Source organism: Poecile atricapillus, chromosome 3, assembly GCF_030490865.1.
Source record: "Poecile atricapillus isolate bPoeAtr1 chromosome 3, bPoeAtr1.hap1, whole genome shotgun sequence".
Classification (NCBI taxonomy): Eukaryota; Metazoa; Chordata; class Aves; order Passeriformes; family Paridae; genus Poecile; species Poecile atricapillus.
In genome coordinates this window covers 65,489,390-65,504,781 of record NC_081251.1, presented here as the reverse complement: position 1 = coordinate 65,504,781, position 15,392 = coordinate 65,489,390, and positions in this window count along the sequence as shown.

The following is a 15,392-nucleotide window of genomic DNA, read 5'->3' as shown; positions in this document are numbered from 1 at the left end:
TTCTGAGGTCCATTCCAGCCTGGATCATCTTGTCATAATATGACTATGCTATGAGCCAATGGAAATTAAAAATAATCAGCCAGTAAATTTACTGATGAACACCAGAGTATTTACACATTGCACCTTAGCTTTCCCTTAATATCTTGTTGCAGACGTCACAGAAAAAGAAGGTATTGGCTGTTCAGATTCAGCCTGGAGGCTTGGCTTTAACAGCAGGGAAGGGGAATTGATGGATTATGCACAGCAATAGTTGAAAAGTGCATGTGTCTTCCAATTTAATTCACCAAGTCTGCTAGGCTTACATTAGAGATGAGAGAGGGATGGGTAAAACGGCTAGAATTCTAAATAGTCTGTTGTAGCTACATCTGTATTTCTCTGCTAGAAACCCTTCCCTCTGTGTACAGGAAACTAGTTTAAATGAACATTAAATTGAGAACTACAGATGGCTTGAAAAATAGTGGAGGAGAGCAGCATACTCTGCATCATTCATGAATTTTATAAAGGTACCAGAAAGACAACTGCGATAGCTTACATGAATGTATTCATTAAATTAAGAATTTGGGTAAAAACATGTATGTATTTACACAGAAATATTAATATTAATATGCCTTATTAATATTATCATGCTAAATGGTGCATTCAAATAAACACACAGAAGTAATGGCACTTGTACAGTTTCTAAAGTTTGATCAGTTGATTTGAAAGCACTTTGCTAAGAATTAAAAATATTGTGCTTTGTTTAATTTGTACGGAAATTGTGGCACATTGAAGTGATTTGTTGAAGGTATCTTGGCACAGGATTTTCTGAGCCTCAAATGTATCTTCTGTTAAACTGTAAGGAAAAAGCAGACTGAGTCTTTGACCTGAAGTGTTCACCAAGCCAATGGTTGGATAGCGTAATATATTAAATTGTGTTTTTATTCAGTGATACTGGCACCAGTTAAAACTGGAAGTTGAGCAATAACTGCATTACAGCATTTGCCACTGTCTTAAAATGAGTTATCCATTCATCTGATGAGTGTCATACTGACCTGTTTACATATTTTTCACAAAACTATTCTCTCTGATTTACAGCGGCTTAAAAACATGAAATTTTGGACAAATATCCCAAAGGATGCCAAGTCTTTGACAGGCTGTTTGGCAAAACAGTATTTTCCTTCATAGTCTCACTCTCTGATCTACAGTAATATTGTCCCTGTACATATGGCTAGACATTTCCCATGGGAGAAGTTTTTGTTTGATATGGCATGTCCACAAGCCCTCCTTCACTTTCAACTCTTTGGAATGAAGCAGGGGGTACTTGATCTTTTTACTGTCCTCCACCTTTTTTAATCTGGACGTTTAGAGCTGTGACATTCATTGTTTTGGGTGAAAATTTTGTTAGTTCCCTTTGAAGTTATCGAATTCTCTTTGTGGTGTTGTTCTCAGGAGTCTCTTCTGAACAACATCAAATATTCATTTTTATGGACAGTCCATGTACCTGCAACCACAGGGTTTTCACCTACTATCAGAGCAGCTTTCACTGGTAACAAGCAGTGACTTTCTCAGGCCAAGAATGACTTTCCCCTACATTGCTGTAGCTATCTCTGTCATGGTATAGGAAAGCTCCACAGTAGATTCTCTACCACATTATATAACTGTACTAACTCTGCCTCACCCATTCTTACCATGTCAGTTACATAAAAAAAGGAGTGTGAAAAACTAAGTGATAAGACTCAAACAACATTATGTACACTGCAATTTACAGTTGTTTATTTCAAAAGCAGTTACTTGTCTATCAAAAAAAAAAAAAAGAGCAAAACATATACACCTTTTTCCTACAGTAATTATTTCCCAATGCTGAAATGTCTGAGGAAATAAAATGTAATAATACAGCCAAATTTTAATTTTCTAATGCTCTCAGCTAGAGAAGATGGTTGGACTAAAGGACTGATTTAACTTCTTGTTTTCCAACTTTGCTACATCAAATTAAGTGACTAATAGTCAGAATTGACAATAAGCAGTTAATCAAACCTCTGAACTAAACAAAATTAGTTCAAGCTGTCAGCAGAGCACCAAAGAGGACACATCTTTCTGTGTATCTTACTCAACTAATATACACTTACACAAATTGGAAAAAATTATTGTAAAGTTATGAAGACACTAAAGACTTGTGCTTTTGACAAAGTTTTTCAGTTGTCAGTACAGGCAGGGCATGTTGATTTTGTATTAATTGTGGGTTCAGTTAGAAGCTTCAGTTTCAGATTTCCCCCTTGGTCACTTTCTTCAGTTCCTATGAAGACCAGCAGAAGGGTGTTCACGTAGCAAATATTTTTGCAAAACCTCCTTTCCAAATTTCTCTGACTGTCTTAGTGGCATACTTTGGGGCCCTTCTGCTGTTTTTAAGGAGGCCTGAAAGGATGGAATTTGGGAACCACAAAAACTGTCTGGGATGGCTGAATCAAGAGACTTGAAGATATGTGGAAGGCAAAACTCCTAACTTATTGTAGTGGTGAAGAGCAGAAAGGCCCCCAAAGGAGGTAGCACCCATGTGGATGAGGTGACAGTGCTCTTTGGTGCAGAAACCCACTGGAGACCACTGCTCATCCCTTTTGTGTTCTTCCCATCCTCCCTGTGCTGGAGCTGGGTATCCAGGGAGTTCTGCTATCTTCAGCACAGTCTTCATACACCAAACCATGGCCAAATTGCTCCTTATTGTTTCTCATTGTTCTTCCTTCCTACGCTGGAGCCAGCAGGACCAGAATTCCTTAAAGCCCAAAGTCTGTGGCACAGCCCTGAAACCACAGACCTATTCCGGCTAAATTTCTGGCTCATTCCTACTCACCAGATCCTCAGTGTGCCTCTTCCAGCTGGTGTGGCAGATTTCACCAGCTCTGTTAACACTTCACAATGTTTCTGGAAGCTCACAGTTCCAGCACAGAAGAGTGCTGATATAGAGGCAGATGAAGAAATATTTATAAAAGCTGTTGAATGAAATCAAAACTCCTTTGTTTCTCTCAAACGTATTCTAACAGGGATTACTAATAAAGACTCAATGAAAACTGTCATTAGTATTTGCTGTTGTATAATACTTCTGAAAGAGTAAGTTGTAGCAGTTCTGTACAGAATCTGCTATTTACTTCAAAATGCAGGTCAAACTCAACAAACCAAGCTGCCAAGTGATAAATTTCTCTTTGACACTGTATGTTCCAGATCCTCTTGAAAAAGGTATCTATCAAAAGTGATGACTGTAGGTGAATACCTTGTCAGTCAAGATTAAATATGGTGCTTTGTGACAACACACAGGACAGGGGGGAGAAGGGAGAAGTTCCTCAGGATGAGAATGGGCATTGTGTGCTTGGGAGATCAACTTTTTTACTTCATAGGGGCCGTACTGCACATTGCTCCAGGAAATTATACTCACTCCTGAGTTACTCCTGTATTATAGAGTATTTTAGGAAATGAAGAGTTGCTTTAGCATCTCTTGTGATATTCACTTTCATTTTCTGTGCAGGCAGCAGAACTATTTCTGCATGCATTCTGCTGTAGTGAACCATATGCTTCTGAAAAATATCTCTAGACTATACAGACTAGGATGTGCTTTTCCCTGAATTGTTCCTGGAGCCATTGTTTAAAAATTGGATTATTGTTCTTTGGAAGTTGTTTTTGCTTTGGTGGGTCTTCCTGGATTCACTGGGTAGTCTCTAGAATGGCAGCTCCTCAATCTAAAATAAGGGATATTATCAGTACAACCTAGGGGATAATCATTCTGCTTCACTCTAGAATTCAAAATTTCAAAATCTGACTTCATCTCAAATTGGGCAAAAGCCAAGTATTTTGAAATTCTCAGAAATAAAAGAGAAGTAAAACATATTGGTCAAAAGATTTTAACTGTAGTATTTGTACTGGAAGTAATTTTAATATTCTAACATAAATTTGATAATATTTGTTATTTCTAAACAGAAAACCCATGTTTTATTTCAGGAGCATGTTTGTAGAATATTTTGAGGCTCTTGGAGCTGTTGTTTTTTACAGGAAGTTTGCATAAAGCAAAGGTGTTGGAAAACATTTTATTTTGTCTTATGAAATATGTCTATTAATGTGTATTTTCCTTGTTTGTTCACTAGACCTTCTATGAACTATCACAAAAATAGAAAGAATTGTAAGGCTTTTTTCTGGAAGCTTGAACAGAAAACGTGAAACAGAACCTCAGCTGAAGTAAAAGCTTTATTGAAGTCTGCCCTCAGAATTCCAATAGTCCCTGATTAGTGTTTTAAACTTTGGGCTTATGGAATAGCAGGAAAGCGTCATTCCTGCAGCATTCAGTTAGATAGGCATTTTATAGACAGTTCTGTAAATGTTAACATGTGCCATCTAATCATGGGCACAAAGCTTAAAGGGTAACTGACTTCTCTATGGGCGCTCCATGTGGTGTAGGCAGAACATCTAAGTTATATTGTGGTCAATATTGCAAATGGTCAGAAGTTTAAGGTTAAATATTCAGGATTTGCTTTCTAAAATTTCTAATGAGCTAATTTAAGCCACAGCTAAAATAATATTTTACATCTCAAAATAAAAAATTTCCCTGCACAACACATTAAGTATGCAGTGGCTCAAGGTGCCTCTACTAAAATGTTAGAGGAAATGAAGACATATAAGGTATTTTGATTCCTAGAAATACAAACCCTTTAAAAATATATGCCCAACTTTTGGTAAACCTAAAAATATGTAATATGCACTTTTTTAGTGCTACATGGACATTTTCCTATTATCTGAATTTAAAGCTGGTTTGCATCAAACCTAGAGCTCATCTCTCTTAGCTGCCTGCAGTAACTTCTTAGTAGGGTTGTGTGTGGTGTGTGTGCTTAAGAAAACAACATTAGGCTGTGCTATCTGATCTCAACATGTTGTACTGTTGTGGTGAATTTCTTAATGCACCAGGGTGTCCATCAGGCCCCAGATACAACCACAAAGCCAAGCCAGTGACGCAAATCAGCAGCTGATATAAACAAGTTGACACAAACCAGAAACTAAGCTAGCAGTAAACCTCTGGAGATGCCTCTTTTTTCTATCTATTTTTTTTTCTTCTGTTTTTTGTGAGGTTTTTTTTTTTTTTAGTAAAGTCAAACATTTCTCAGCAATTGAAATCCTTTTGCATTCATCTCCAGCTTCACAGCTAACCTAAATTTGGCTCTGTAATGTGCAAGGGTATGAAAAAGAATGTGATGCAGCCTGCTTGTAATTAGTTTATAGACAGACTGCGTGTCCTAGACTTAGTATGTTTGGTGATTTTTAAAAGCACCCCAATGACATCTTCTCCAATTTATATGCCATTCAGTAACTCATAAGACTACTTACAGAAGAGACCACAGTGCTTTAAGTCCTATAAGTTTTTTTTTCACCTCTTTACTATAAATTATTAAGAGCATAGAATCCCATTCTTTATAGTTAGAAATATTTCTCCCAGTTTCTTTCTTTCCAAACTGCATCCTTCTTCTAAGGTTATATTTAGCACTTTATTGTTACTATTCACTTCTCACCCCTAAGCACAAGCATCATCTCATCTGGATTTACACCAGGCATGCTTTGCCACTGTATTTACTGTGACTACATGTTGTGTTAGTTGCATTATGTGTGAATACATCTTTGAGTTTCAGAAGTGCTTTGTTCCACCTTGTCCTGCTTTCCTTCTCCATCCAGGCAAGTAGGGTCTTCCAGCCCAGGTACAGGTTTTTTCCATGTAACTGCATCTGCAGCGAGGCTCTGCAGCTGCAGTGTTGCAAACCCCTCGCCTGACAGATGCAGCCAAGCTGGCAGGAGCACAGGGGAACATGGTCAGAACTATCCACCTCCTCTCTTTTCCCAGAATAATTACTGTTTATTCTGCTGTGTGTTTTTATAAAGTCATTCAGTCATCTTATTCTGTATAAATAAATCATTATTAAATGTGATTATAACCCTATTTTTCACCATTTTGTGACTTGAACTAAGTAAATTCCCTCCTGGAAAGCTGCAGTTTTATTCTACACATTTTTTTCTGAAGGTGCAATACTCTGAACTTATTTTATTCATCTTCAAGTTTTGTTTTTTCTTAAAGAGTATGAGCCACACAAAACAGAAGACACATCAGAAGCCTGATCCTAAAGGCTGACAGTATTTAAAATCATGGCAGCACAAGATGTATTAGAATTCCCCAATTTATTTCTGACTGACACTCTTGTTCTAAATGACATCAGTTTAAGTGATTAGCCTTTGTTTGCAAACTAGAATAATTGTATTTACAAAGCTTAAAGACTGTACATATATTAAATAGGTAGCATTCATTACCAAAAATTCTTTTCATGAATGAAAATGATGTCTGTATAACTTATATAATTGCAGTAGAAAATAGTGCTTGTCTCCTACTAGGGAAATGCATATATGACCTTGCTAATGTGTCTCATCATGCTACAGATCTGTTCCTATTAAAGGGATAATAAATAGGATGTAAAAGGTCTTTTACTCAGAGCTTCTGTATCATGTATCCGGGCCTGCTGGAAAATACGAGAAAAGTTGTCAGTCAGGCCTCCTGGAAGTGAATGTTTTCTTTTTCATAGTCCAGATAATACTGTAACAGGAAATTGCTTCCATGTGTGGCACACACATGTTAGGAAAAGCAGGACATTTTTTGTATCTATTAATAGAGAGATGTCATCTACTGAATATTGCAATTTACTGAAGAGTTCCCAAGGTTAGTTAGGAAATGCTGGCTGTTGTTGCAATTATGACCTTTTGCAAAATTGCTTTTAATGCTTTCCCATACAATTTAGGCTTCTGACAGAAAGTGGGTTGATATAAAAAAGATAAGGAAACCGCAGTTCACATGTCTTTTTCTTATGACTTGTATCCACTAAATAAATTACAGATAATGCTGCCTGCATTTTTTTCTCTTTTGTCATTATTGTCCCTTGATCACAATGTAATACAGAAGATGATGATAAATAGGTATCTTTAGAGGCAAAAATGTGAAGTCTTGAGAGGGCAGATCAAGATTGATATTTTCTTCTCTTTGCCATACAATTTTTTTTATTTTATTATCAATTTAAGAAGATCCACAAAAAAAAAAAAAAAAAAATAAATTACAAGTAACTTAAACTTGAAGTCACTGTCATTAGCTCTGTTCAGCTTTTGGAAGGGGTTCCATGGACTAAAACTCAGGTTTGCAGATTATGTATTTAAATTCCAAAATCTATTCTTTTCTACTTAAGCACCTGTTTTGCCTATGCTCAGTTCATTGTGGTATTTGTAATACACAATATAGTACCATCTATTTACTGAATAAAATAATAACCTTATCCTCACTGTGTTGTTGCTTTTAGCTCTGGATTTTACATTTTTTCTGTTGTAAGAAGTGCTCTCACAATTTGGAGGGAACTGCTTCTTGTGAATCAAGACTGTGTTGATGTGTGCGGACTCAGCTGGATGCTGTCAGGCTCCTTTGTCAGACAGAAACAGTGCAGGATCATCGAGCTTCAGCCCCTCAGATGCAGATGGGAGGACATTGAAACTGTGGCTCAGTATAAGCATGGTCAGACTAGAGTGGGTGTTTGCAGAGACAGACTAAGAGGAGGGGCCAAATCATGTTCTTAAGGAAAGGGGCAAGAGGGAATCTCATCTTGAGCTGCAGCTGCTGCAGTTCAACTCTGTAACCACGTTCCTTCAATGTGGCAATAACAGCAGCAGAGCAGCTCTCCTAGACAAGGTTCTCACTGAGTAGCCCAAGCAAAATCTGCATTAATGAGTGCTGGTAGCACTGCCATGTGGGTGCCCAGCCCCATTCTGCATGGTCCTCATCTCCACCTCTTGCAGCTGAAGGAGAGGCTGTGTTGCTCTGGACTAACAGAGTGGTGACAGCATGGGTTATGGAGCTGAGAGAAGTTACTCTGCCTCCAGTATGTTCAGTTTTGCCTACAGTGATGAAAAAACCTGAATTGTCCTGACTTACAAAAGTAAGATAGCCACATCCTTCATGAAGCCAGTTTTCTCCAGAAACTCTGCTGGGGACAGTGGTTTGAATGTGGAAGTCCCCCAGTAAGGAAGACAAAGAAATGACGGTCTAATGCAGATTCTTAAAAACTGAACTGCTGGCAAGCTCAAGTTGATGGGTGGAGAGGCAGCTAAAACATTTTATCCAGGCCATCTTTAGACAGCTGCCCTCAGCACAGCAGGTTTAGTCATTAAGGACAGCACACCTCCAAATGCAATCTCAAGTCAGCAGAGGTACAGCAGGATGTCAGCTACTCCCTGTGTGAGCTGGCCGAGCCAAGAGGACACCTGCAAACAGCTGTCTGAAGAGGTGGATGGGATGCAGAGGGTGCTGTGTTCAGGACCATGATTGCAGAAACCTGTCACACCCTGTGTTGACTTAGCCAGGGAAGCTCTCAGGCAGGAAGCTTAGGAAAGGCAGAAAAACAGAGATAATATTTTTATTAAAGTAGGGACTCTGTGGAGTCATCCAGGAAAGAGGAAAGTATGCTGCATGGAAGGCAGATCCCATGATATGGAGGAGAAACTCTTGCAGTATTAGGGATGGGTTTGGACTGGATTTTTTGTCTCCCAAGAGTCCTATGATCTCACCTGAAAAAGTGCCCAATATTAATCTAAAAAGCATCTACAACAAGGAAACACATGCACATAGTGGCTCAACCTCACATGTTCTTGAAGGATGAATCCTAACAGCGGAGTCCCCAGAGGCTGATGGGAGGACATGTACACTGTCAGCCCTTGCCTGGAAGTCTGGCCTGGGGGACATGCAGAAAAACTAAGTACAGGAAATACTCTAGGGCAGGCAAGGGGAAGCCAGGCTGCAGTTCCACAGCCTGCAGGGATCAAGGGAATATTGACAGTATGCTGGCCTAATGTGACTGTGTCTAATACAGTCTGAACAGTCTGGAGCTGAAAAGGACCTTATCAGCACTGCCTGACAGGATTTGTTACAGGCTGGGATATGCGCTAACGCCGTCTTGCACCAGGGACATTATTCAGATGACAAATGATTCTGTTAAAACTATAATCTGTAACAGTGTTATAAAAAGGTCTTTAGAGTTGTATTTTTGTGCAGGACTCATATAAAGTGACAGAAAAAAAGTACATTGTAAAATTCTGCATGCTTATGGAGTGGAAACAATGTCAAATGTGAACATGAATAGGAGAAAAATGAAGGAAATGGACCAATAAGAGAGTACAGCATAGGGAAAGGTGCTGTGTAGAAGCTTAGAGAAAGTGGAACATTTCCAAAGTGTAATTTGGAAGCAATCATCCAGATCCTATATTTTTCTAAATCTGGTCAAAAATATCTGAAGCAGTTTAAAACCCTGAGGCAGAAGTGTTCAGCGCCTTTTTTGTAATCTTTGCTAACTCATACTCATTAGTATTTCTGGGGAATACAAATTGTCATAGAATATGTTGTATTAATATGTCTTGTTCTAGAAACTAAATACAGTAAAATTAAAATCATTAAATAATGATTGGTAGAAATTTAGCATGTAAACTCATTAGATTTAAGACATTTTAGATAAAAGTGGTAAGTGAGATAGTTACATATTTGTATATCTTCTATCAGAATATGAGCCCCAGGGTATACTAATGGCATTTTAAGGTAGTACATTTAAAATAAATTTAAAAATAATAACAGATTTGAAACTTACTATGTAGAATGGATTTCCAAAAGGCAGAATGATCTAGAATTAATGAGGATTCAAGATAGTATAAACTAAGAATACGAAAAACATTCTAAATGAGATTTAGAAAGTAAAGAAGAGATTCAAGTTTTGCACTTTTCTATAATCTTTTATTCTGAATCTGCAGCAGATCAGCTGAGTGCTACTGCAAATAGAATAGTAATCACAGCTCCTACTCTGACCACCTCTTCTGATTTGGCAAGTAGGTTCCTATGTTCTGTGTTCTTCCTCCAATACATTTTTATGACTGAAAATCTTTGTATCAAATTATTTGAACATCAGTCATGATTACAAACCTCTTAAGAATTTCAGGAGCTTCCTTTAAAAATGTATTGATCTGGTAGTGCTGTCTGGTAGTGCTTGAGTGGTTCTTTCAGTGGGATGAGGACAGGATGGAAGTTTTGCTTGTGCTTGCTGCTTCACTGAAGCTCTCCACAGACTGTGTTAGCTTCTTTTGTCAGTGACTAAGCCCAGCTTAGTGTTTTTCTCAAAGATACATAATTCTCTTAAGACCTAGTCTAGTTGCTCTTGTGTGAGTTTTCATCTTCATGTTTTACTGTCATAGAAAATGTTTTTGCTAAGCTAACTATACCAAATCCAATCTTTAGTATGGGTGCCATCAAGAAGCCATGGGAAGATGCAGCTCTGTAGGAGAATACCAAAGATATCTATGGGATTACAAAGGTAGGAAAACTGTAGGGTTGTTTTGTTGGTTAGGTTTTTGTTTGTTTTTTGTTTTCTGTGGGTGTTTGTTTGTTTGTTTGTTTAATGCCAGTCTATCACTGTATTTAAAAGAAAATACTTTTTTTAAATGATGGGTAAGAGTAATCAGCTTACCAGAGCCACCCTGGAGTTTCAAAAGACCTCAGATATTAAAACAGTGAACTGAGAACTGTGTGTAACATGCCACTTGTAGCAGTTACCCTATCTGAGGAGGTTAAGGAAGAAAATGTGACAGCACACTTTAGAAGTCGATGAGAGCTCTGGCAGCTTACAGACTTTGTCTTCATTAATAGCATTGCCAGCCAAATCTTTATAAATCATAATAATGAATAGAACTAAAATCCAAGGCGAAAATCCTTTTGTAGAGGGAAGCTACTTTTGCTCGTGTTGAGCTCCTTAGAAAGAGTCAAAAGCATGTGGATGGTGGTGGGCTAATGAGTCAAGTGAACTTGTATTTAAAAATAAGTGTTCACAAAATCTTTCACAATGATTTGTGAAAAGGCAAAACTTCTGCAAAATAGATTCTTTCAAGGATAATGATCAAAATATGAGTAAGTTTTCATGGTGTTGGGAGACTTCCATTGGAGTCTCACAAGAGTATGTGCAGGAAAACTGTCCAGCTATTCATAAGGAGACTCAAAAAAGTGGAGGAACAAGGAAATGAAGAAATTTTCCAATAATCAAATATCACTCAGAATGGCCAGAACTAGGGCTAGCTGCCAGAGGACTTTGTGATCCTTAGCAATGGGTAAAAAGATTACTTGTGAGTCTTATCATCTGTAATGTACGAGGGTGGGGGTAAACCTCAATTATGTTTGCAAAGCAATCAATTTTACTGAGCATACTTTGAAGGAAAGACATCTTGGACTCCTTGGGCAGCCCTCTGAAAACATCAGCTCACATATTACTAGCCAAAGCCAAGAAAAGAATGAGGAAAGCAGCAGAGAATAAAATAAACAGAGTCATTACACCACTAAATAAATCCAGGATATGCTCACATCTTGAACATTACTTGTCACAGTTGCTGCCTTTCAGAAAGTAGGATATACTTTCTGAAGTAGGATATAAAGTGCAAAAGTAAGGGGTATGAATCATGGTAAGGAGTATGGAATACAGTGAGTTAATAGGTTAGGAGAGATCCCTCTGGTGTGGAAAAAGACCAGAGGTGAGTTGAGAGGAAAAAGCATAATAAAATCATGGAGAAGGCGCGTAAGGAATCGTTATGCACTTTGTAACACAGGAACTCTGAAAGCAAAACAAAGGAAGCACTCTTTCACACAATGCATAGTTAAGTTGTTGGATTAATCGCCTCAAGATCCTGAGGCCAAAAATATGATTGTTTTCAAAATGAAATTTAAGATTCATATTGCCAGTAAACATAATGACCCAACTATGCCTTCTGTCTCAGAAGGTCCCTTACTAGATTGCCAAAATCCTTTCTAGAGAAAGGATCATTCTGTTTGTCTTCTTTATAATCTAAGCAACTGCTGTTGGCTGTTGCCAGCATTACTTTTGGCACCAGTGTAGCCACTCTGCTCATGAATTCTCTTGTTGTTAATTGAAGTTGAATACCTTTTGAATTTTGAAACTTTTAATCAAGGATTTTCAAAGTGGAGTTCACAGAGGCCAAGGTTTTGTGTACTTAATGGTAAAATTTGAAGGATTCTGCTCATCAGAAAAGGTACAGAAACACACCTGTGGAAAATCTAGGCCCTTGAAGCTATTGCAAAGTAAACATATGAACCCCTGATCTGTTAAAGCATATTTTAAGTATCTGTATATAGACCTCAAAATATTTCTATTCAATGTTAATAGTTAAGGCTTGTTGTAGCCATGTCAGATAAATAGTATTGTTTCACTATGTATTTATGAGCGTCTTCAAATGATAAAGCTACTGAATTCTCCTAGGATTTTTTGTGTCCCACAGTTTCAAAAAGTTTTCAGGCTCAGCTGGGTTTGTGTAATCATCCTCATTTGAGCTGGGGATCTGCAGAGAACAGGAACTCTCATGAGACTACTGGTATTTCCTGTTTCTCATCAGAGCAGAAATACAGTAGCAGAGGAAGAGCTCTTCTCTTAGCACTGTATTTGAGCTTCTGCATGAATCTAGGAAGTGCCATAGTGCATAAAAGTGAAAGAAAACAAACAAGCAAATTTAGTGTAACCTTTTCAAACCCCAGAAAACATTCCTATTTGACTTTTGTTTGGACAGCAGTGGTTCACCCCTCCCTATTCTTTTGTTCAGAATTAAGAACTGTGTGCCTGAAGTTATTGTTTCTAAAGTTAACTATGTGCTTTTTGTACATATGTTGGCTATAAAGCTCTGACAGAAGTATTTTATGTTGTAAAGACAGAGGTATTGTACAGTGGCACTCAACAAACTAAACATAGTGTAAAACTTCCTTGTATGATTAAAAATATTTGTCTAAAGGTGTCACCTAATAAATTATGCATGAAATTAAAATAGGGTATAATTGATTTTTATGCTAGCTGTCTAGCCATGTTTTTATAAAATGTGCAGTTACAGATATAAATTGATATATGTGTAGATTTTAAACCCAGAAGGTCAAACATCAATTTCAGCCAGTTTGAGAACAGACAAGTTTGAAGAAGCACAGAAGGTTTCTGTTGATATAAAGGATTATAGTATCGCAGAATGACTAAATTACTAAATTAAATGTTCTTACAGAACATTTTGCATTGCAATGGTTTTTAAAATTCACATTAAAATAATTGTAAAATTCTGGGGCTTTTTATAGTTGTTTCTTTTAATGGTATGTTTGTGTGAATTGATTATAGATTTATAATAAAATGCAATAAAAACAACTTTTTCCAGAAAAAATAACGATGAGGAGTAGATTGTTTTGTCTTTTTATATTTCAAATGTATTCCAGCTGCATCAGGCTTCAGTTGTTATTTTCACCTTGCTGACCATGTGATTTTGCTGTGGTGAATATGTGCGTAAGTGAGGTTTTTCTTGTGGGTTTCCTGCAGATACTGGGGAGCTACAGATTGTGCAAAGGTAGCAAGACAGTTTATTATTCCGGATGTTAAGAGACGTAGAAGGTTTTTGAAATTTTTTAAAAATATATTCTTCTTTTGGTATATTAGAGGAAAACCTACTGTGAGAGCCCAAAATACGGTACCTAATTATCCTATCTGTGGTGTGTTGCTATGCTTTAAAGCCATTTCCTGTGAATAAATCAGTAACAGAAGCAAATTTGTATTGCTACTGCTGAGACATTTTAGAAACTCTACTCAAGATCTCCTCTTAAAAAACCATGAATCATATATACATCATCAGATTCTTAATTTTCTTTTTCACTAGTTTTACAAGATTGGAAAAAAAATTTCCCCTTAAAGTTAATACTGGAAAGACTTTTAAATTTGGGTGAAACATATAGTTCTTAATCAAAATTCAGATAGCAAAAGTTTGCTATGCTGTGAAGTTACTTTTATTTACCTCAATGATAAAACTTCTTTGGCTTGAAGTGGGTAATTCAATTCAGTAATTACAGGAAATGACTAGTGAATCTAGAGAAGATGAAGGTTCTTCACCATCTGTTGATGGGCCCTCCCATGCTTTAAGCTGCTTCTTGGGTGAATTCAGAATCTTCACTGGCCAAAATCTTTATCATATTTCAGTCCATTTCTCTTGGAGAATTCAGAACACTGAATTGGCATAATGTCTCCCTCTGCAGTGTTTCTGGCAATGGAGTGCACCAAAACAAAATTCAAAACCTGCCATCACTTTAAGACTGTGATTGTCTAAAATCAAGAGGCAGCTGCCCGAAACTAGCAAAGTGGTTGGAATGCTCGAAAAAGAACTGCTGAGAGCAGACAGCTTTTTGAAAGTTTCCCCTTTCTGAAGCCCAGACATAATCTGCTCTGGGCTTTCAGAAGGATCTCCTTATTCTGTACACGTGCAGTTCTCAGAGCATAAGTCCAAATTCTTGCATTAAAAAACATGTGGGCAGGACTTGGGTATTTTTTAAGATACGGCCAGAAGCACAGCTGCTGATGTCCATCTTCTGTACTGTAGGTTACTGCTTAGAGTATTTATATATGAAGAGCAAGGCTTTGGCAAGTGCTTTGCTCTGCTTCAAAGCTTTTATACTGGTTACTTTCACTATCTGTAATAATATTTGATTCAGAGACTAAAGAAAAGTGAAGAAGAATGTTTTTCATTGCATTTATTGAAAGCGTGCAGGAAAAAATTCAAGAATCATTGAGACAGGAAGAAAACCTATGAGGAACCAGGAATCTTTTGTAGTTTACTACTTGTGTTTCTCTAAGAGCAAAAAACTCATGGTCTCTAAGTTCTGTTCTGAGTACCACTCTGGTGTCTCACATAGAAGTTTTAGCAAAATACAACAGCGATCTCAGGTGGTATTTAGCAAGGTCCTGAGTAGAAGGCAACATGTTATTCTACTGACCTTTAGGGTATAATATGGAGAGAGGATGCAGGCAGGAGCTCCTCTGCAGGTCCCCTCTCTGAGCAGAATGCAACGTTGCTACCACATTTGTAGAAACCCCAGTGCTCCAAGAGAGTTTCATGAATGCTTTGAGAATACGAAGCAGACTGGTCACATCGCATATTTTAGGAGAAATATATGTCTTCTGGATCCTGAAATTGATCTAGGCATCAAATTATCCAGTTCTTTGTCACTTGGAAAATTATCATCATCCTCAGAAGAATGCAGAGGATTCTAAGGGAAAGCATGAAGAGTGGAGTGTGCCTGGGTTTGAGAATCAGATTTAAATACGTAATCTCTATCTAAATTTTAGGTCTATGCTAGGGACCTAAGTTGTCTGTTGCATCTGACCCACGAAGCCATTTTTGCTTGCTACTTTGCTTTCTTTTTTCTTCAGTCTGTTCTGCTATATATCTTTTTCTTCCATTTATGATGGATTACTGCAAGGACTTAGGAAAATCCTCAGATTTGCACACATATGTATATACGTTAAGTC